General features: G+C 38.6%; 1 protein-coding gene across 10 annotated transcripts in view; it reads right to left on the bottom strand.

Moving 5' to 3' along the window:
- tenm4 (teneurin transmembrane protein 4) overlaps positions 1 to 21,369 on the bottom strand; it is a 330,072-nt gene that overhangs the window by 293,339 nt on the left and 15,364 nt on the right. Inside the window, exon 1 of one of the 10 annotated variants that reach the window (XM_041804665.1) lies at positions 6,188 to 6,558. The exons of the other annotated variants lie outside the window; for them this stretch is intronic. The gene's annotated coding sequence lies outside the window, so the exon portion shown is untranslated. Of the gene's footprint in view, positions 1 to 6,187; positions 6,559 to 21,369 lie in introns of those variants that run through there. 10 annotated transcript variants of the gene reach the window in all.

Genomic DNA, 21,369 nt, shown 5'->3' with positions numbered 1-21,369 from the left:
GACCTAATTAAGTTTTGTCCCATTTTCCTCTCCCTTTGTGTGCAATGGCTAGAGATGAGTATCGAAAACCGGTACCAACATGGTACTGGTACCAACACATGTGATACCTCCTGGACTGAATTACAAAGGTATTGATACTTCATTTTGATACCCTGCCACCCAATGAAAGGCAATAAATATTTTATGGAATTTTTGTGATTTACATGTTAAGTTACACCAATTTCCTTTTCTTATCCCATGCTCGATTGGCATCCTGTAGAGATATTTCTGCAAATTGTGTGACACCCAGACAGCTTTTATTCTCCTACTGACTTTCAAGATTGACTTTTATAGATAGATTTTTTTTCTATCTGTAGACTCTGATTCAGACACTGCTTTGTCACCAGTAACATATAAAAATGATCAACTTAGCACTGGTATCAGAAAAAAATCTCAACGATACCCAACCCAAGCACTGGTGCACACGTTCTCTTCTTTTTAGACTTGTACACCGTGCACGAACCTTGGCTGTCACAGAGGGAAGATGACCAATCATGGTAAAACAATGGTCCTATGTTGCACTGAGACAGGTTGACAGACGGCCGTTCTCATGGTCTTACAACCAAAGATAGCCTGGAATAAAATTCTGACAGTGTCAGAAATATAGGATGACCACCTCACAATGTGACTGCTGCTACGACCTACATCGACTAACCAACCAATAGGAACGCAGGGGAAAATTACTAACGATAAACAAGATGCTGGTGCTAACAAACAAACAAGCTAGCATTAGAATGGAGACAATGTCAAAAAGCAGAACTTTGCAGGATTCCAACAAGGAGAAAAATCTTTATGCCAGATTTTTTTCTAAGCATATGAATGCAACAATTACAACGGCTTTGCTGTTTCTTTGCTTCACTATTTACCATGGCACTGGTGACATAGATGGATGACACACACTGACGATGTTTATCTCTTGCATACCAGCATACGTCATCACCTACAACTCAGCAGTGTTTAGTGGGATTTGTTCTTGTGTAGTCTGAACACATCAGACTTGATGTTATATGAGATTGGTGTCGCGCAGTGTAGCATGACAGAAACTACTAAGATTGCTAAAAATGCACAGTCTATAGGAGGCTTTACTCTTGCTCCATGAACACTGGGCTGTGTACAGTATATATATTATTATCATTGAGCAGTAGGGCTGAAACTTAACATATCTGTCTGGAAGGGGGATGAAACATGTTGGTGATTTGAATAAGACCTGCCCTCACTTTGGCAAATTTCATCCTGCTGTGGGTTGTTTAAGCCTTTCATTTACTTTATCATTGCTGGTTTACCCTCAGAGAGGAGAATGAAAGTGTTTCTATACCATACATTACCAGGCAGTGGCCGTTACGGTTGACTTCTGGAAAGATCACAGCACAGTGCCATCACATGACACAAGACTGTGTCTAAATAGGGCATCCTTTTTTGAGAGTGATTGGTCACACATTATTATAAGGAGTTCTTTTTGCTTCTACACCCTCTTCAAACACAGACAGTGGTGCTGCTGCTGGAAATGGACACACAATCTTCAGGCATTTATGATGAGCATGCTCACATTTCAAGCAGATTTCTTTATGACAGTAATGAAAGCACTACTGTGGGTACTTGTAGATACCCAGGGATAACGTATTACAATAACACCGCCCAATATTTAAATGCCACATTATTTGCTGATGGCCGGTGTTTTTAAAACATGTGGATATTGGCTGATACGGATGCATCAGTGCATCCCTAGTCATTCTGGTAGTGGAAACATCAATAGCTATGTACCAAACCAAACTAAACCGGACCTCTTGGCCATCTGTTGTTGTCATATTTGTTTTTATTTCCTACATAATCTGGAGATGAATCAAATAAAATGGCACAAATATGAGAAGTAATGCACAGGATTTAGAACAGAGGTGTATTAGAGCATTAATACCTTGTTTTTTCATGTATATTTTGGATCAAGTTCAAGTTGAATTTTACAGAGGACTGCTCAGCATTTCAATTCCCACTCCTTTTTTGAAATGTTTTAAGGTGCCTGTCAAAATCTGAGTAACCTCTCATTTCACAAGGAACCCATGAAGCTTCTGACACACAAAACACACACTGTCTCAAACTAACAACCGATTTCTATTTTTAAACACAGGTCAGGTTTATGCGCCTCAAAAATAACTTTCACTTCAAATCTGTCAAAAAAAAATTATGCAGCATGAGTAGAGCTTAAATAAGTTGCCACATCATGTGTATGAATACTAAAGGCTATCAAGGATGCCTGCAGAAAGGCGGAAAATGGCACCCACTAAAAAAATCTGCTTTGTGAGAATCGGTTGGTCACTTGGTGGCACAACATGCTTTGATTTCTGCATGGTCCTCAACTTCTCACACGGAGTCTGGAGCTGTCCTATCAACATTTGGGAAAAAAAGGAGTTTATGTGTGTGATAGAGGGTGTGAGAGATCGAGAAGCAGAGAGTAGGGGGGCTCTGCAGTGCCCAGCCTTCATGTCCAATAAAGTGGTGTAATTGTGACAGCTACCCATTAGTTGTATGTGTGATAAATCACAAGATGACAGACTGCAGATTCAACTAAACCTAATGCCCCAGGCTACAAAAATCACTGCTTTTTTCTACTCCATGCTGCTAACCTGAAAAAACAGGTACATTCTAGAAGGATCGCCCACCCATGCACAGTTAAGTAAAGCTTTAGCTATAGCTCATTTACACTTTTTAATTGACTACTGCCAGGTCCAAGTCTACAAGAAACTGGGCAGAATCTTTTTTTAACAGTTTTTTTTATGTCAAGCTGCGGTAAGCTAGGTGGTCATAGTTTGCCCCCTTTCAGCTTGTTATGAATAGACCTTTCTGTTGAGTTAGCAAGTGGGGAACTAGTTGTAAGGAAAACCTGGTAAACTGTACAAGAGGATCTGGCTGCAGAGCTCTTCAGTGGGGCGAACTCAACTGTGGGGCAGGAAGTGACATATGTTACCCACACACCACAAGCTAAGGAAAAGCCCTACTGTTTGACTTGAGGGTCAAAGCCCACCATGAAAAATGTGGAGCACGCTCAGAACAGCTAATCCACTTTGGGGCTGATTGAGGTATTAACATTCAAGGGTTAATAGACCTCCAATCATATCCATCTGGAAGTGTTAAGGCCAGCTATCTAACCCTTTTTTGTAAGATATACTTCTGGGCTTTTCATTCCTTTATTCATAGAGGAGGACAGTGGATAGAGTCGGAAACAGGGATGACAGGCCGAACAGTCCGAACTTGAGCCTGTGCCACCTGTGAGCATGGGGTGCACCTTAAACTACCTGACCATCTGCGTCCTGAGATCACTTGCTCTTATGGAGCTACACAACTACTTTGAAGCTGCTCCATCTGTCCTATAGACTGTAGAAAGATCAGTCCATCTTCGGCCCAGGTATGCTCTTGTAGTCGTCAGTCTTTGTGCCTACGTACGCTACCACAATTGATGTTTACATTTTCTAAAAACTCTATCAATACTCTGTGATATTTCCTTAAAAAATAAAAAATTAAGGTCTGCCTCTTTTCAAGTTATTCTTCTCCATTTTTGCTTTGCAACTCTGGGCTGAACTATTTGCTTCATTGCTCAACACTGCCCCAAAGATTGGCGGTGGTATTGCAATGTTTCATTTGTATCGGGTAGCTTTTAGAGAAAGGACAAAATAAAGTTAGTACAACATGAGTCAAACTGACGTGTTTGCATGCATTCAGAAGTCCAGTTTTAGACTAACAAAATAATTCAACTCTCCTAATTGCATGTAAACATACTGACTGACTGATCAAACAGATGTATGAAATATAAATTAATATCAAACAAAGTTTCCTCTTTAATTTCTGTGGTACTGATTTAAACAAACCTTCCTGACATGCAAAGCCTGTAAATGCTGCTTTAATGGCCACCTTTTAATATTAATGAACACCAGTTCTTTTACCCTTTGAGCTGCACAAGATCATGGAAAACTGACTCTTTACCATCACAGCATCCCATTTCCCTCGAATGCAACCCTTCCCTCCCCAGATGACTTTACAGTTCTCACAACAATTATTACTTGAAATACACAATATCCCCTTGGAAAAGTCCAGAGGGACAGAGGCATTTCATTGTTTCCTCTCTGTTATGGTTCTGCCCCTGAACACTGCCTGCGCTAGTTCAAACACAACAATCGTTTATGGAATATAACAAGGTCCAATTGCAACTTACATGTCATCTTTCTTTCAGCAATCTGTCCTTTAGAGAGTAGGCTATGCATTCAGTTCACAGCGAAACAACAACAAAGGCGGAAAAACAAGCAACAGATTTTTCATTTGTGATCACAAAAGGGGGGTGGGGGGTTCACCCCTCTTATCATGCAGAGAACTAGTGCCGAGGCTGCTTCTCAGAGCTCATCAGCACGACAAAGACAACCGGGGGGGAATGCAGCCTTGTTCTACAAAGGTTAACCTCGGCGGGACCTAACAACTTCAGACTTCTCATTTGATGCCTCCACGAAACACTTGCCATGGAGGATGGAGGGCCCTGGATTCTCTTGGATTTAACCTCTAATATCTGAGGTCACGGATCCTCCTACGACCAACGGTGGCACTTGTGACTCTATTATATGCAGAAAAGGAACCCACACACAGAGTTTATTTATGGCGTGAATTCCTGCAGGATGTCTGACTTTTAAAACTACAACAGAATTACAATAACCACAATACTTTCCTTTCAATTGTGAGTGAAAATTAAAAAAAAAAAAAAAAAAAAAATACCCCCACCTTTTATCATGATCAAGCATTGCACATTTACATGTAAAATCTGTCATTTGCTTATATTCATATTCGACTTACAGGTTTGAAATTCACGGCACTGATTTTTCAGGTTTTCTCACAACTGCAGAAATCTTTGGCATCATCCAAGTCTTTGTTTTTCTGATGTGCTGTATAATTTCACACGGTCTACCAACAGCTTGAGTAGTGTGCATGAGCTTGAATATAGGGGGGGTTCAGCTCTGTAAGACTGCAGAGCTGGTCTAAGCTGTGTAGGGCCCCAACAATGACTCCCAGGGGTCCTACTCACGCTTTTACAGCACCGGTATCAACTCATAGTAACCAGCAGAGCATTCACTTGATGTTTTTCGTTAATTACGCCTAATCTGGCAGGTTTGATTTTGGCATGAGCACTTTTTAAGGTGCTGTCATCTAAATTTAACAAAAACAAATAAACATTTTAAATAGCTGTATTGAATTTTGGTATACTGATAAAACAAGGAATAACAGCAAGTAAGTGAATAGCAGTAAATAGTAGGACTACATTTTATTTTCAGAAAATTAGTGCTTTGATGTGGGTTTTTTGGAGGAGGGTTACTTATGATTTTTCCTCATTAAACTATCACTATGCTAGATAAAATCACCACACAGGTAAGTATTTTCCTCCGTTGCTCCACCAAGCCTCATCCCACCTAAAGCCCAACCACCAGGTCTGCTCTTCCTCCACACCACGCTGCTACAAAGTTAAATATGGACTCACCTGTAAAACACACACACAGGGTGTTTAGGGGGGACTACAGTTCAAATCTCAACTATAGCATGTATACATTGCCGTTTCTACGCCATCAAAGACAAGCGATAGGGTTATTTTATCTGGCTTTTCAGAAAGACTGTCGTGTATGACAAGGTTAGAGCTCACATTCAGTCTCCATACATACAGCAGGGCACTTCATCCTTCCTCTAAATCCAGAAGGCATTCCTCATCCGCCTTCATTCGTTATTTATGTACCTATCTCACATCATTTCGGACGCGTTGCAGCCATTCCTATCCCTCAGCCTGCTCTAAAAGGGCAAGTGTGGACTTTTTTATCCTTCCCCAGCAAACACTGTACTGTTAAGCCCGTCTACGAAAACGGAGGAGCAGAGAGCCGTCCTACCTACCGTGCTGCGCCGTAAATCTGTCCCTGTCCGAGGAATAACATGCGGGTAGAGAGGTAGAGGTAGAGGGGCAGATTCAGAGGAAGACAGCAGAAACAAACGGCGCAAATGCAAAAGAAACCCACATTGTAGTGGAGCTGACCGCGGCTCGTTCACTTCCACTGCCTCCTTCAGCTACTGCATGATGCTTGTGTGCTGCTTTTTTCAGCAAAGCTGACAAAAATTCACATAAAATTAACCTTACCATTCTGAAGAGACGTCCACTGTAGCAGGCCTGTCCCGATGACAATTCACCGATAAAAGCTGGGAGCCCCGTAAAAAGCCCTTTCGCTTCTACTTGGTCTCCGTGTTCCTCTTCCCTCCCTTTCGCTTTGATAGTACCCCGAGCAGGCGAGTGTATTTCCACTGTGCACGACACGGTACGGCGGAAAAATCCTCCTCCTCCTGCTGCTGCTCCTCCAAGGTGCTGCTGCTGCTGCCTTCAGCGCTCTCACATGGATGAGAAGGTGCCCGTTAACATTCACACACCTAAATGAAGGCTGTGGAAATCCTCCGGGATAAATATGTGGAAATAGTCCCCGGACACACAGAGGGAGATAAGGTGACACAGCAGCAGATATGCTGGGAATGACAAGCTGCGTGCTGCCTCACGACTTACAATTACGAGTTTGGAGCAGGGATGACTGTGTGACTGTGCGTGGTCGCCCCCTTCGGTACTACGCTATAGTCCCTCCAAATAAATGCCTGTTTCTGCCTTTCCTCGACGCTTATCTCCCCCGAAAAAGCTGCTAATAATCACGAAGAGTTTGTCTGGACGTTATATTTTTAGCGATTTTTTAATCTTGTGAAATAAACCAGACCTCAATAGCAAAAAATAGACGAGCAAATGAATTTAAATAAAATACACATTTCATTAAACACAAAAACATCAATCCCAAAGTATCTTCTTTAGCTTGCAAATGGGGATACTGCATTATTTCTGAAATTTAATACTGATCATTTCAGTCTCACTTTTTAGCTGATACCAATAAATATGAATATTTTTAACCCTTGTGTTGTTTCATACTTTTATTTGTATCATGGTCAATATAATGGCTTTTTTCACCATGTCAAATGTTAACATATTTATACAAAGCAATGTCACTTATGTAGAAACATGTAATATATACATTTCATTTGCATAAATTTCACCCCCTCTGGAAGGTCCAGTCACCGATTAATCAATATTCCTGGCTACCATTACACCATGAAAACAAAAGAACACTCCAAGCAACTCAGAGAAAAGGTTATTGAAAAGTATAAGTCAGGAGATGAACACTGAACACAGAGTTACGTCGAATCCATCATCAAGAAATGAGACGAATATGGCACATGTAAATCTGCCTAGATCAGGCCATCATCACAAACTGAGCGACTGTGCAAGAAGCAGACTAGTGAGAGAGGCCAACAAGAATACAATGACTACTCTGAAAGAGCGACAAGCTTCATCAGCTGAAATGGGACAGACTCTGCATACAACACTGTCTTCCCCAGTCAAAGCTCTATGGGAGAGTGGCAAAAAGAAATCCACTGTTGAGGAAAAACCCATTATATCTCCACTTGTTTGCCAAAAGGCATGTGGGAGACTCCATGGTCCAGTGGAAGAAAGTACTTTGGTCTGATGAGACCAAAATGGTGCTTTTTGGCCATCAGACAAGACTATTGGCAGACATACAACAACGCACATCACCACAAACACACCATCCCCACTGTGAAGCATGGTGGGGGCAGCATCATGCTGTGGGGATGCTTCTTGGTAGCCAGCCCTGGAAGCTTGTAAAGGTAGAGGGTGAAATGAATGGGGTAAACCATAAGAAAATCCTGGAGGATAATCTTATTCAGTCTGCAAAAGAACTATGGCTTGAGAGAATATTTATTTTTTATTAAGACAACGACCTGAGGCATACAGAGAAAGTTACACAGAAATGGTTTAAAGACAAAGGGGTGGAGTCAAAGCCCAAACCTCAGCCCTATAAAGAATCTGTGGCTGGACTTGACAGAGCCGTTCACACCCGATTCCAACCGCAATATAACAGAGCTTGAGCAGGTTTACAAAGAAGAATGGAGTGCAAATGCAGTGTCCAGATGTGCAAGCCTGATTTAAACCTATCCACACACACTCAGTGCTGTGATTGCAACCAAAGGTTCATCTACTAAATACAGTGACTTAAGCAATAAAGACTATTACAACCATAATAATAATAATAATAATAATAATAATAATAATAATAATAATATTTGATTCTCAATATAGGATTGATATATTCTTCTGTCACATTCATATATTAAGCAATAAGTCATTAAAAGTAACTTCTTCAGGTTATAGTAGTTTAACATTAACAGATACACCCAGATTCTCATGCATTTTTCAGAGCCACAAACAGCACTCTAACAACCTGCTGACAGACGGTGAATGCTGTAGAACACTAAATACAGTTTTGCCCATTTTTAAAGCAGCTGAAACTTTCAAATTACAATCACTTCTCTAAATTAAACTATAAATTTGCAGGGATAGTTCCCAGATATGTTTGTGCAATTTAGACAGTATGCAGGTCTTTCTTTCCAATTTTTTTCCTGTCATATGGAAATAATATTGTTTGTTTAAACTACAAACACTTTTTGATGTCACCATTTAACAACATATTGACATCCTGGTACCAAAACGTCTCCAACATATTTGTGCAATTTAGATAATGTGTTGGAGTTTGCTGGGTATTTTTAAATGGATTAATTTCTCTCCAGAGCATGTTTCTTATGAAAAGATATATATTATTCAAAGTTGTGGCACTTAGGAAGGTATCAATCATCAAAATATATTGTAAACATTTATGTACTGCAATGTTGCCAACGTGTTTGTGCAAGTTCAACAGTGTGAGGATTTTTTTTACCCTCCTAAGGGCCTGTCTTAGTAAGGAGATGTAGTTTCCTTAAGTTTTGGCACTTTTTGACTCTATCATTAATTAAAATAACTTTGATTTTATCATTCAAACACTTGGCACCAAAGAATTGGTTCTTTTGACAACTTTTGAAGGAAATGTGGTGTGAAGTATTCTGTTGTTGATTGTCAATGGGTTCAGGATGTTCTGAGTATTTCCAGATGTGCCACTTAAGAAAACATCAGAATTGCTCTTGCACATTAAGATCTTCTGACTACTAAAATACTTGAGAATGTCTTATTATGTTTTTTTTTTCATTTCATGCTGGTAGGGATTTTCTTTTGTTGGTTTTGTTTAAAATCTAAATGCTTTTGCTTCATTAATGCATAAATGTAACGGGTAAATGTGTAATCAGCTGGGGTTGTTTAACTTGTTTGTGAATTCTTCAATATTTAGAAAGGAACAGCAACATCTGTTGAGTATTTACAAAGATGTTTGTTCTCCATCTAAGCTGTGGAGTTTTAAGTCAAAAAGTCTGACTGAGCATGCTTAAGGATTAAGATATTAACAGTTTTATTTTGGTTTAATACTCGACTAAAATTCACTGCCATATGACTGAGTATTCCAGAATTTGTCGACCTAGGCTGAAGCCTCCGACACCAATGTCTGGCAGGTTAGCAAGGAAAAAGACCATCTGTCTTGTTCCATCTCACTACACTTTTGTCTGGCCAAGTTCTGATCCTAAATCCATTGCCATATACTTATCTCAGACTCCTAGTTTCTCCGTGAGGGTTAAAAAGACTGGTCAAGAGTTCCTGGCCCTGGAAGTGTGTTTGGTCACCCTGAGAACAAGAGAGAGGCCATGTGTGGCCTTTAATTCACTGCATTGTCTGCCAAAAGCTAATCTTGGCCTGGCTCAGAGTCTTACTGCTCACAGGCTGTGAATAGAGGAGTGAAAAGTTAAATATGCTTTCAAATGTAAAACTGAAGACTGGCCTGGCGTGGTCGTGTCATTGTGGGAATGTGAGATTTTGTGTTAACCCGGGCAACGCGAGGAGAGGGGCCGCTTTAAGAAGCTGCATTCAGGCTCATATTTGCAGGTGGTGGACTATAATTCACTGAGTATGCACCGCTCTTCATGTGGCCCCATGTGTGTGAGATAAATTTTGCAGGTTATATCTAACACTGTTTGTCTCCCCTAAGCTATCAAACAGAATTTGTAGAATATGTTTCATCTTATATAAAATCCATGTATTTTAAAGCTGAGTTTAAAAATAAGTGTCGTGACTTACAGACCAAAAATTACCATAAAAGAAGGCTTGTTTAAAGGCAATCTGCTGTTTTTACTTCTCTCAAAAATATTTCAAGCAGAATTATCATTAGAGCAGCTAGTTTTTATAATAATATGTAAATGACACTTTAACTCTGTGAGGTTTTTTCCTGATGATGACTGATAATTATCTGCAGACTTTTGCTGCTCCCCTGGCTTTCCACAGTTTTAAACTTTCAGTATTTATTCAGTAGTCCTGACAGCAACTTTCTTTTCCATTCTCAGTGCTCTCATAGCACTGCAGGCAAATATTCTTTTTATTGAAAAAGCTCTACAAACTTTGAATAATACTGCAAAGCACTTTAAAAGTAACAAACAGTAAGCAATGGTAAAAACAGTCAGCTGCTAAAGAGATATTTCCCTTAGGAGTTCTCAGGAGAGCTACACATTTAATCACAATTTCATCATTATCACAATATAAGCACTCACAACTAAAGCACTGAAAAAATGGGAATGTTTTGCGATGATGTTTTATTAAGACAAACAACGCTATCTCAACTAACAAGCATGCACATACAGTAGTAAGTGAGAAATCTAATGTTTTCAAACCAGTTTGATGAAGCTGAGTAAAGCTAAAGGTAGCTTATCTGCTACCACCATGGAAATCGATTTTCGAGTATGCAATTGTGTAAAAAGCAGTTGGATTTATTTTGGATTCAAGAGGAACATGGTGCAAACACGGGTCAGGTCAGGTATGGGATAGGGATGTTCCTATGAGTCTATGAAAAATAAAATAACAATGAAAACATAGTCATGTACCTTCAGAAGATGCATACAAATTTTGAAGAGAGAGATTAAACAAAACAGTTACAAAAACACTTAATGTTCAAGGTTAGGCTACATGTTCGAAAAGGAGTGGGAAGAAGTGCAAACACTCCTTAGTTTAAAATAAAATTTTCCCCTTAAATAATAACCCCCTTCCCTTTCAGTGAACAATTTTTGAATATTTCGTGGTAATGAATTATATTTGCTTTGAATAGTATTTGGGCTGTTTGAAATTCTACAAGATCTGTAAATTTGAGTAATTTTGACTGTAAGAAAAGTGAATTGGTGTGGTGATATCCAACTTTATGTATGATCCGTTTAGCTCTCTTCTTCAGAATAAATAATTAATGTGTTGCGCTTTTGTAATTATTGCCCCAAACCTCAGCACAGTAATTCAGATACGGTAAAACTAGAGAACAGTAGAGAATGTGGAGTGATTTGTGATCTAAAACCTGTTTGGCTCTGTTTATTATTGCTATGCTTCTTGACACTTTAGATTGTACGTGTTTAATATGTGATTTCCAGTTGATTTGTTCGTCTATTTTCACCCCAAGTAAATTTGAAAGTGGAAGCGATTGGGAATGACAGCAACTCAGCCACGAAGTGGTAGGCCACGTAAAATGACTGAGCAAGGTCAACGGATGCTGAGGCACATAGTGCTCAGAGGTTGCCAACTTTCTGCAGAGTCAATCACTACAGACCTCTAAACTTCATGTGGCCTTCAGATTAGCTCAAGAATAGTGTATAGAGAGCTTCATGGAATGGGTTTCCAAGGCAGCTGCATCCAAGCTATACATCACCAAGTGCAATGCAAAGTATCAGATGCAGTGGTGTAAAGCACGCTGCCACTGGACTCCAAGTGTAGCAGTGGAGACGCGTTCTCTGGTGTGACGAATCGTGCTTCTTCATCTGGTAATCTAATGGACGAATCTGGGTTTGGTGGTTGCCAAGAGAATGATACTTGTCTGACAGCACTGTGCCAAGTGTAAAGTTTGGTGGAGGGGGGATTATGGTGTGGGGTTGTTTTTCAGGAGCTGGGCTTGGCCCCTTTAGTTCCAGTGAAAGGAACTCTGAATGCTTCAGCATACCAAGAGATTTTGGACAGTTCCATGCCCCCAACTTTGTGGGAACAGTTTCTGTTCCAACATGACTGTGCACCAGTGCACAAAGCAAGGTCCATAAAGACATGGATGAGAGAGTTTGGTGTGGATGGACTTGACTGGCCTGCACAGAGTCCTGACCTCAACCCAACAGAACACCTTTGGGATCAATTAGAGTGGAGACTGAGAGCCAGGCCTTCTCGTCCAACATCTGTGTGTGTCCTTTGCGCTTTTGGAAGAATGGTCAAAAATTCCCATAAACACACTCCTATACCTTGTGGAAAGCCTTCCCAGAAGAGTTGAAGCTGTTCTAGCTGCAAAGGGTGGACCGACGTCATATTAAACCCTATGGATTAAGGATGGGATGTCACTTAAATTCATATGCGAGTCAAGGCAGGGGAGCAAATACTTTTGGCAATATAGTGTAGTTCAACCTTTGACAGCCCACATACCACTTTATTTCCATTTATTACTAAAAAAACAGCCATACTGTGCTGTTCCTACCACATGCTAACTGCTAAGCTTCTCAGGGTTGTGTCTGGTGAATTGCCAGGGGGAGAGCTCAGACAGGAAGGCAGCGGCCATTCATTGAAGCTACAGCAGCTTCTAGTGGCAGGAGGTTCATCACAGTTTCAAAGAGCATTACAGACCAGGATTTCAAGCTCATGTTTACAAAAAATTATATGCAATTGGTTTAACCAACTAGTAAATCACATTTTGTTTAATAAACAAATTCAACCCTTTAACCATTTAACCACGTGCAACCCTAGTATAGAAGCATAATATGCCGGTTCAGCACTTTGACACATCAACCTAAGACTGGGAGGACCAAGGACTGAGACTCTGACCTTTGTTTGCAAGCTCAGATACAAGGAATGCCAAACAGTCCTGCTCAGCGAATTGATCGCCCCATGCACAAGTCCAAGACTGAGGTTGATCTGAGCCTCGCAGTCAACAGATGGATGGATTACACTGCCAAGGTAGGTGAACTGCTCCTCAACTTCCATGCTCTCACCATTCACAAACACAGATTCGATGGCAGCATCCAAGGCATCCCCATTTACCTGGATCTTTGTTTTGGCCCAGGACATGTGAATTCCCAATGCATCAGCCTCTTCAGCACCTCCACAGGGACATCTACAGTCTCTGCAAGGATCACAGTATCGTCAGCAAAGTCCAGAATGACACTCCCTGTAACCCACCCCATTATCCAGTCCATACAGGTATGAAGGGCGTAGGAGCTAAATCACATCCCTGCCTCACCTCAGAAAGCTAGGTAGAAGTCAGTCAGTGCAAACACAGATATTGTGTGAAACAGAAGGTACAGCCGACAAACATGAAAGCAGTTAGAAGACCCAACTTTTGCAAACAGGATGGCACCATGAAGCTGTGAACCCCCGCTGATTTATACAGAGCTACATCCTGACAAAAATTTTGATTTTCATGCAGTGCAGCTTCTTTCCACCACCTCCAAAAAGTGTCAGTTATGGTTTAAAGAAAGGTCAACCAATTATTTTCTATTTGCCAGTTCATGTGAAATCTATCTCAAGATGCTTTAAAAAAGGGCAGGTCTAGATTGTACTCTGTTCTATTCTATTAACAGACCCATTATTAATCCACCAAGGGCAAAGCACTTACCAACATTTAGCAAAGTTAGGGTGACAACGAAAAAAACTTCTGTTAACAGGCAGAAATTAAAAGCAGAATCAAGAGTCCTGTTGAACAGCAGTGTGTAGAAACTGTGCTGGGTTTGGAGGAAGGATTTAGAGAAAGAGGGACAAACAGTCAGTAAAAAAAATGAATAAGGGAGATTTAGGACAAAGCTCCTTTTCCACGTCATTCCCATCTTTCTCTGTACCCAGTATCCAGCTCTATCCACTGTCAGTCTGCATAAAGGCGTAAAATATAAACACTAGAATGTACTATACTTAAAAAAATACAACAATTGAACAACCAAATACTACAGTAATAATGGTAGAGTTTGATTTCTTTTTTTTTTTAGCTATCACCTCAGGCTCTTAAATAAAGTACATATCACTTTTAGTTTCTATAGTTAAGGCCTTACAGAGTCTGTAGGAAGTCTACACTTGAATCTGAGTGTCCAGTTAGCAGTATTCACAGATATCAGGCGTGCTAGGCAGAGGAAACTTACGACATAAAAGAATACAATATGTGCTGCATGTTACACAAAGAATATGAAATAGATGCTCCATGAAATGTGCTCCAAAACAAAGTTAATTAATAGAATTAAGTACAAGGAAGTACACATGAACAAATGTATTCATAGCACAGCTGTACAGCTGTTCTCCTCGTTGAAACTCCAGATGGGAGTACAGTACCTGTTCAGAGAGGTGTCAGTTGTGTAACGTAAATGTACACGGTTGTCTGCTCTCATTATCACTGTTATAATTACAACATGCTGTACATATGGATGAGGCAGAAGAAAATCTCTCACCATGTAACATACATCCATATGTATGCAATTAATCATTGCAGGGTAGATTTTTCAAATATCAGATGAATTACATTCAAACCGTGGGAACACTTATTGGAAGTTGGAAAATACAGCATTTTTAAAGGCACTACTACTTAAGTTTTTGGTCAAGTACTTACATAACCTCAAGTTAGGGCTGGGCGATAAGGTTAAAGAATGGAATCTCAGATTTTTTCACACAGAACAGGTCTTTTACTTCAATCAACAATATGTAACAAAATTGAACAGAATGTTCCTTTAAAGGTCGGGGGGGGGGGGGGGGGGGGTGTGCTGTAAATCTGTCTTCAAAAGTGCACTATGGAGGGTTATTTACATTTATACTCAGAATGCTCTGTAAGTTTTTATCTGCTTAAGAAACACACTGAAATGATGCTAATGTCTTTCTATGATGTATGCAACTAAACTAGACCATCAGAGGAAAATCGATTATTTCTGTATTTGGATTTGATTGCTTGTCATCTCTGCCAGAACCAGTGTCAGATAAAAATGTTGGCAAGCAGCCCAAACCTACTTTTAATTTCAAATTCTGAAAAGTATTCAGAGTGTATATGATTACTAAAACTGAGCAGGAAATTTCCTTTGTTTGAGAACGCTGTGGTTACACAGAGCAATATGTAACAAGAAATTATTTTGTTTACAGCACAGGTGTCAAAGTCAAGGCCCGGGGGCCAAATCCGGCCCTTGGAACAGTTAAATCCGGCCTCCAAGATGATCCCATATTTCTGTTATAACTGGCCCATCAGTTTGAGGTCTGCAGATTTCCTCAAGTATAAATATGTGAACTTATCCTTGATGATATAAGATTTCCTTGTTAAGTCACAAAATCTGAAAAAGGAAGGAGTAAAAATATTTAGATAAGAAGTCAGGAATGTGGGAAAAGAAATTAATTGTTTCAATTTCACATTTTCAATTTAGCATTTCACAATGAGGACTCAAACTTAAGATTCTGACTTTCAATTTCATACTTTGAGCATTTCAACTCATAATTTTGACTTTAAATTTAATATTTTGAGCTTTAAGATTTGTAATTCTAATTTTTAAGTGATATTTGACCTTTTAAACCAATTATTTTGTATTTTACCTCATATTTTCAATTCCAAACTTTGACTTCATAATCTCATAGTTTGACCTTTTAGACTAACAGTTTAAAATTTTGAATCATATTTTGACTTTTAATTTCATGATTGCAAATTTTATTTCATAGTTTGACCTTTTAAACTCATGATTTTGACTTCTTTCTTATATATTTGCCTTAAAAGACATTATTTTTCAATTTCAATTTCATGTTTTCACCTTTTCGAATTAATAAATTTACTGTTCTCAGGTTGTGAGCCTTTAAAATGATCTTTTTAACTTTTAACCCCTTAAAGCCTGTTGTATCATTTTTGATACACACTTTTATGATACCTCTATCTAATCAATTTGATAAAAAAATAACTTAAAAAAAACCTTCTGAATAAAATCTGATAAATGAAAAAAATGCCCTCAAGTAAATTATCAGTTACCAAAAACACCTAACGTATCAGATGAGATACAAAAAATATATATATGTTAAATTTTATGGAAATTTGGATTTTTTAAAATTTCAGTAGAAAGTTAAATAAACATTTCTGTTCCAAAAAATGACAATTTTCTGGCTATAATTTGTGTTTTCAGGCTTTAATGGGTTAAATGTCAAAATCATTTATCATCAGTGCTTAGTTGTATTTTTTTTTTTTTTTCATATTTTATTATCGGTGAAACAAGGTTGACAGTTTACGGTTAAATAGGTGACCCTGTTAGGCCCTCAGGTTAGTCCTGAATCCAGAATCCGGCCCCTGAGTTTGACACCCCTGGTTTACAGGGTTGCCAGAATCAACATAAAATTGAAGCTTCTTAAAGTAGCTGTTACTTTTGGTACTTCCTCAGTAAAGTTTAACAGAAAATCTGGATTTTCAATTTTCAAAGTCTTGAATTTCCAAAAACCCAATTTATCAATTTAATCGATTTATTGCCCAGCCCTACCTCAAGTATTTCCAACATTTTTCAAAACAAGAGAAACCATTAATTTTCATATGTGTAACTGTCCATGTCTTGTCATTGCAGCTGTCATGACAGATACGACATGTTAATCATTGCTGTTAAAATGCTAGATGTTTGGTCAAAGACTGCCACATAAGGAAACAAGAACTGCTACTGAGAGCTGCCGTTCTGTTGCTGTGACTCGCTCATGTTTTAGGCTGATTACTTGTGATGGACCATGATACTTTTCGGCCATCAGCTCCATGTTCTGCTGCCCATGCTTCCAACTCCTCTTCCAGTGTGGTCCCACTAGACATTTCTCAGCTGTATAAGAGACACTGCCCAGCTCTGCCCACCACTGCTGCTTACTCAGTACATTAAATTCAGAAGAATCTGTTTAACAAAACTACACTACATGAGTTGTATTTAAAAAAACAGTGAGCTGCTGTATCCCTTTCATGGATGAGTTTAACATAATGAAGGAGAAAAGCTGTTAAAGGTGTAGATTAGAATTTTTGAAAATTAATTGTGGTACTTAACAGTATTGGCATAAGCCTCCAGTGACTTCAGTGACCACTGATCCTTTAAACAGGATGCACTGGAAGAAGCTAGGCTATATAGTGCTACAGAGAGGTACGTATCTCAATGTAATTTTGTGAATTTCAGGTAAAAATCACTGAAATCGCTGGAGGCTAATGCCACTAGTATTGCCTTATACAACCCAACTTCAAAAATATAGAATTATCCCTTTGAAAATGGCCTTCCTGGTTTGAACTGTGAGGGATCCATGCTTTGTGTGCCTTGCAGCATTTTTTATTGAACATAGTCCTGAATTCAAAACAAGTAGGAAACATCGGAGGTGGGCAGAGCTGAGCAGCACAGCTCTACTCTTCATCTTTTGATATTGTTTTGATCCAGAGCCACCTGGTGGGATAATTTACATGCTGTGCATCTAACCTTGCAACATAAATTCATATTTCTGCGATTAATCATTAGATTATGGGCACAGTCATTTGATGTCTGGGACAAACAGTGAGTATTTGAAGCCGTACAAGTCATCACTGTTAATCAATGGCATGGTGGAGTTTTCAGTTTGTTTTTGAATCTTGTACACTGCTATGAACTTTGAGTTTCAGACAGCAGCTCTGTGCTTTTTGAATACCCAGAGATAAAAGAAAAAAAAAGTGTTTGCTTCTGAATAGAGGCTCAGTGCTGTAACTCAAATTATATGCCCCATAAAACTCCTAATTAGGGAATGCTTGGCTATGCTGTACCCTCACTCCCTGTCTTTATTTTTTTCTTTCAAACTCTTTTTTCTTTGTTAATGAACAGGAAATCATTCAAAAACACCAGCATAGTGGATGTGAGATTCGCAATTGTGAGTGTGTAGTAAGTGACAATCTGCTGTTAAACATGTTACATGGCAAAGCACCATATGTTCAGAGGTACTTTACTTCTATATTTAATTTTAGACTAGACTTTGAATCACAATGGAGATCATTTTGTTTAAAAAGCTTGCAAATTCGACACAAGCCTTGATCAGACTGTAGGTCTATAAAGAAGAAAATGAATTTAAAGGTTTAATCAGCAAAAACAAGAAAAACCTCATCATATAATATATAAAAAACACACAGCGATGAGATGAGACAGCTCTGCTATGAGTCACAAATTACATTCTTATGCAGTCAGACAATAGTCAAAATTCCTTTTTAATCCTTCTAGTTTCAACAGCAGCATTTGATACCAGTGACCCTTCCTTTTTACTGGACAGGCTGAAGAAGTGTGTTGGTATTTCTGGCACAACCTTAAGGTGGGTTCAGTCATATTTGAAGAACAGATATTTCAAAGTTTGTATGAATAATCTAGTTTCCTCTTCTGCTCCACTAGTGTGTGGAGTTCCCCAAGGTTCACTCCTTGGACCAGTCCTCTTCTCCCTTTACATGTTAGTGTTGTCTATTCAGTCAGTTCAAAGATATTTCACTGTTATGCAGACTATACTAAGATTTTTTTATGCAAAACCAACCAGCTCTCATTTTTCAATAACTGCTTGGCCGCTATCAAACACTGAATTCCCTTAATTCCCTTCATCTTAACCCTGATAAAAAGAAATATTTGTAATTGGACTTGATCACTTCACTGCATCAGATGAACAGTTTATAGGCAAGTATCATTCAACATGAAATCTACAGCTAGAAACCTCAAAATCATCTTTGACAAACATCTAACCTTTGAAAACCATATCAAAAAGCTTGAAAAGACCTGATTTTGCTCTCATCTTCAGACCTCAAACTACTCATACATGCTTTCATTTTCTCACTTCTACATTTTTATAATTTTCTACACACATGCCCTGGTCAGTCATCCCTAAAGCATTTACAAGCAGTTCAAAACACTGCAGCCTGACTATCAGTTCAAACCAGCCATCAGTTCCATAGCACACTCATTCTTGCATCTCTCCAATGGCTTCCAGTGAAATTCAGAATCAACTATAAAATCCTGTTACTTAAATATGACCTCACACTGCATGAACCTCGCCTCTGGTTACATTTCAGACCTCCTTGTTCCACATATCACCTCTCGCCTGCTCAGATCATCTCATCTCAGCCTTCTTTCCATCCCATCCTCTAATTACAGAACTAAAGGTGATCATGTTTTTTCTGTTCTAGCCCCCAACCTGTGGAATAAACACCCACAGTTCATCAGATCAGCAGAATCATTTGAATGTAAATAAATAAATAAATAAATAAATCTCACCTGTTTAGACAAGCTTTTATCTAATCTTTTAATTGCATTTTGTTAGGTGCTCAGGTCAGCTACATATTTTACTTGATTGTTGTTCATCTGTTTCTATTTTTTTAGGGGAGGCACTTTGTAACTGAGTGTTTTATAAGAGTTTTATAAATAAAGTTTTTTTTTACAAACTTAAAGTCCCAGTAAAGTAATAAAAAAAAGTATTTTAGGTTTGTTGTATGCATTGCCACTGTGTTATAAACCAAATTTCAGGCATGAAAAACATCTCTAAGATTATAAAATAAAGCTTCAAAATCATGACAAATGAGGCAATAAAATGAGAATGGTGGGGGCGTGTCAGTTGAATGAGCGGAAGCCACACCCACTCACGAGAAATATGATCCTAAAAAACTCTACAACCTAAATGGTGGCACCATCTGTCTACTATGCTGCTATGTTAGAACTATTGTTTTTAAGCCATTAGAGAAAAACACATTTATGTCATGACAGGTAGACTGTTTTGGAAATAAAGTCTGTTTCATTTTGTCATTCTGTATTTAACTCTTCAGGTATTCCTAACATCTCATGTTCTCAGTTATATGAAGTTATGTATCTCTCCTGTAATGACACATCTTTGCTGTTAAGTTGCTGCCATTTCCTGATGGTGCTCTTCAAAATTAAAGTCTTCAATGATGATCAATATTGGAAGTATTTATTATGAAAGATTTGGCAGGAATAGAACATGCCTATCATCAGATACTTTACAAAACTTACTAAACTTTGCAACGTTAACCGACAGGAGGGATTGAACTGTAGCTGCTTTGAGAGAGACAAAGCCATAGTCTGCTTCTTTTAAACATTTAGGACAAAAGACAAGTGAAATATGGATTAAACACACCTTAGCAGGTAAGATGTTTGTTCCTACCGCATCTGGTTCTGGTGAAACATAGACAAGCACTCCAGCAATTAGCCTGCCCCCTGACTTTATGGTAAACTCTGATCAGAGTGTAGCTGCCTGGCTCTTTGCCAGAGCAGAGAGAAAGAAGTTAGGGATTACATTTACTGTTTTTTGGCACAAATCTCTCTTTTATGATGCTTTTAATGACCCGTAGGTCACAGTGGCTGATAGATTTGGGAAATTTACTTCACAACGAACAAAAATACACCAGCTTGCTGTTAAATTTTAATAAAGGCAGTGGCATCAGCTAACAACAGACTGTACCGAGAGGAACTGCTCTGTGATTTTTTTATTGTTGTAGCATTAGGGGGCGAGGCAATTCCCCATAGTGACTGGAAACATTGTGGGCTGCTGTTTGCCCTGCCACTAATTAAACCAAGCCAACAGTCTAAATAAAAAATTCAGTCACACATAGATCTCAGTGTTTTCACATGTTAACAGCAACCTTATGCCAACATATCTTGAGTGTTAAGACACAAATTTTGGATTTCACTTTACAGGGACTTTAATGAACTTCCTTTCTTTAAAAAAAAAAAAAAAACCTCTCAAACATTCAACGTGACATATTTTTAGTAGTTATCGTTTGTTACTAGTTGGAGGTAACAAAATGTTTTGTCTTTAATTTCAACATCTGGCAGTTTGAGCCACACAGAGAGATGTTCTCGTCTTCACGACTCACATGAAGTGTCAAACAATGAGGTCTCCATTACTATTTGTGAACAATAGTGATAATAACAGTATGAATCTAACAGTTACCACAATGTGTAAGCTGCTACAGACTCATCTGCAATTTCTTATTCTTACATTTGACTCAGAAATTTCTTTGACAACAGGAATTTGAGGAAGAGCTATGGATACCTAAATTATTGTTGTTTTAATGACATATGTTTCATTAAAATAAGACACTAAAAGCTGTGATAAAAATGTAGGCACCAAACTGCACACAACATTCAATTTTAAAGGCATTCCTAATAATAAGGATGACTAAAATAAATAAATTGTAACTGAAACAAAAATTGTTCAATGCACAATTTCTTGTTTTAAATAAAAACCCCACTTCCCTTGATGCTGTGAGTCACAACTACAGCATTTACTGCTCATTAAAGGACAAAGTATTCAGTGTTTGACTAGCA

This window comes from Cheilinus undulatus, linkage group 2 (assembly GCF_018320785.1).
Source record: "Cheilinus undulatus linkage group 2, ASM1832078v1, whole genome shotgun sequence".
NCBI classification, from domain to species: Eukaryota; Metazoa; Chordata; class Actinopteri; order Labriformes; family Labridae; genus Cheilinus; species Cheilinus undulatus.
This window is presented reverse-complemented; position numbering and strand designations above follow the sequence as displayed.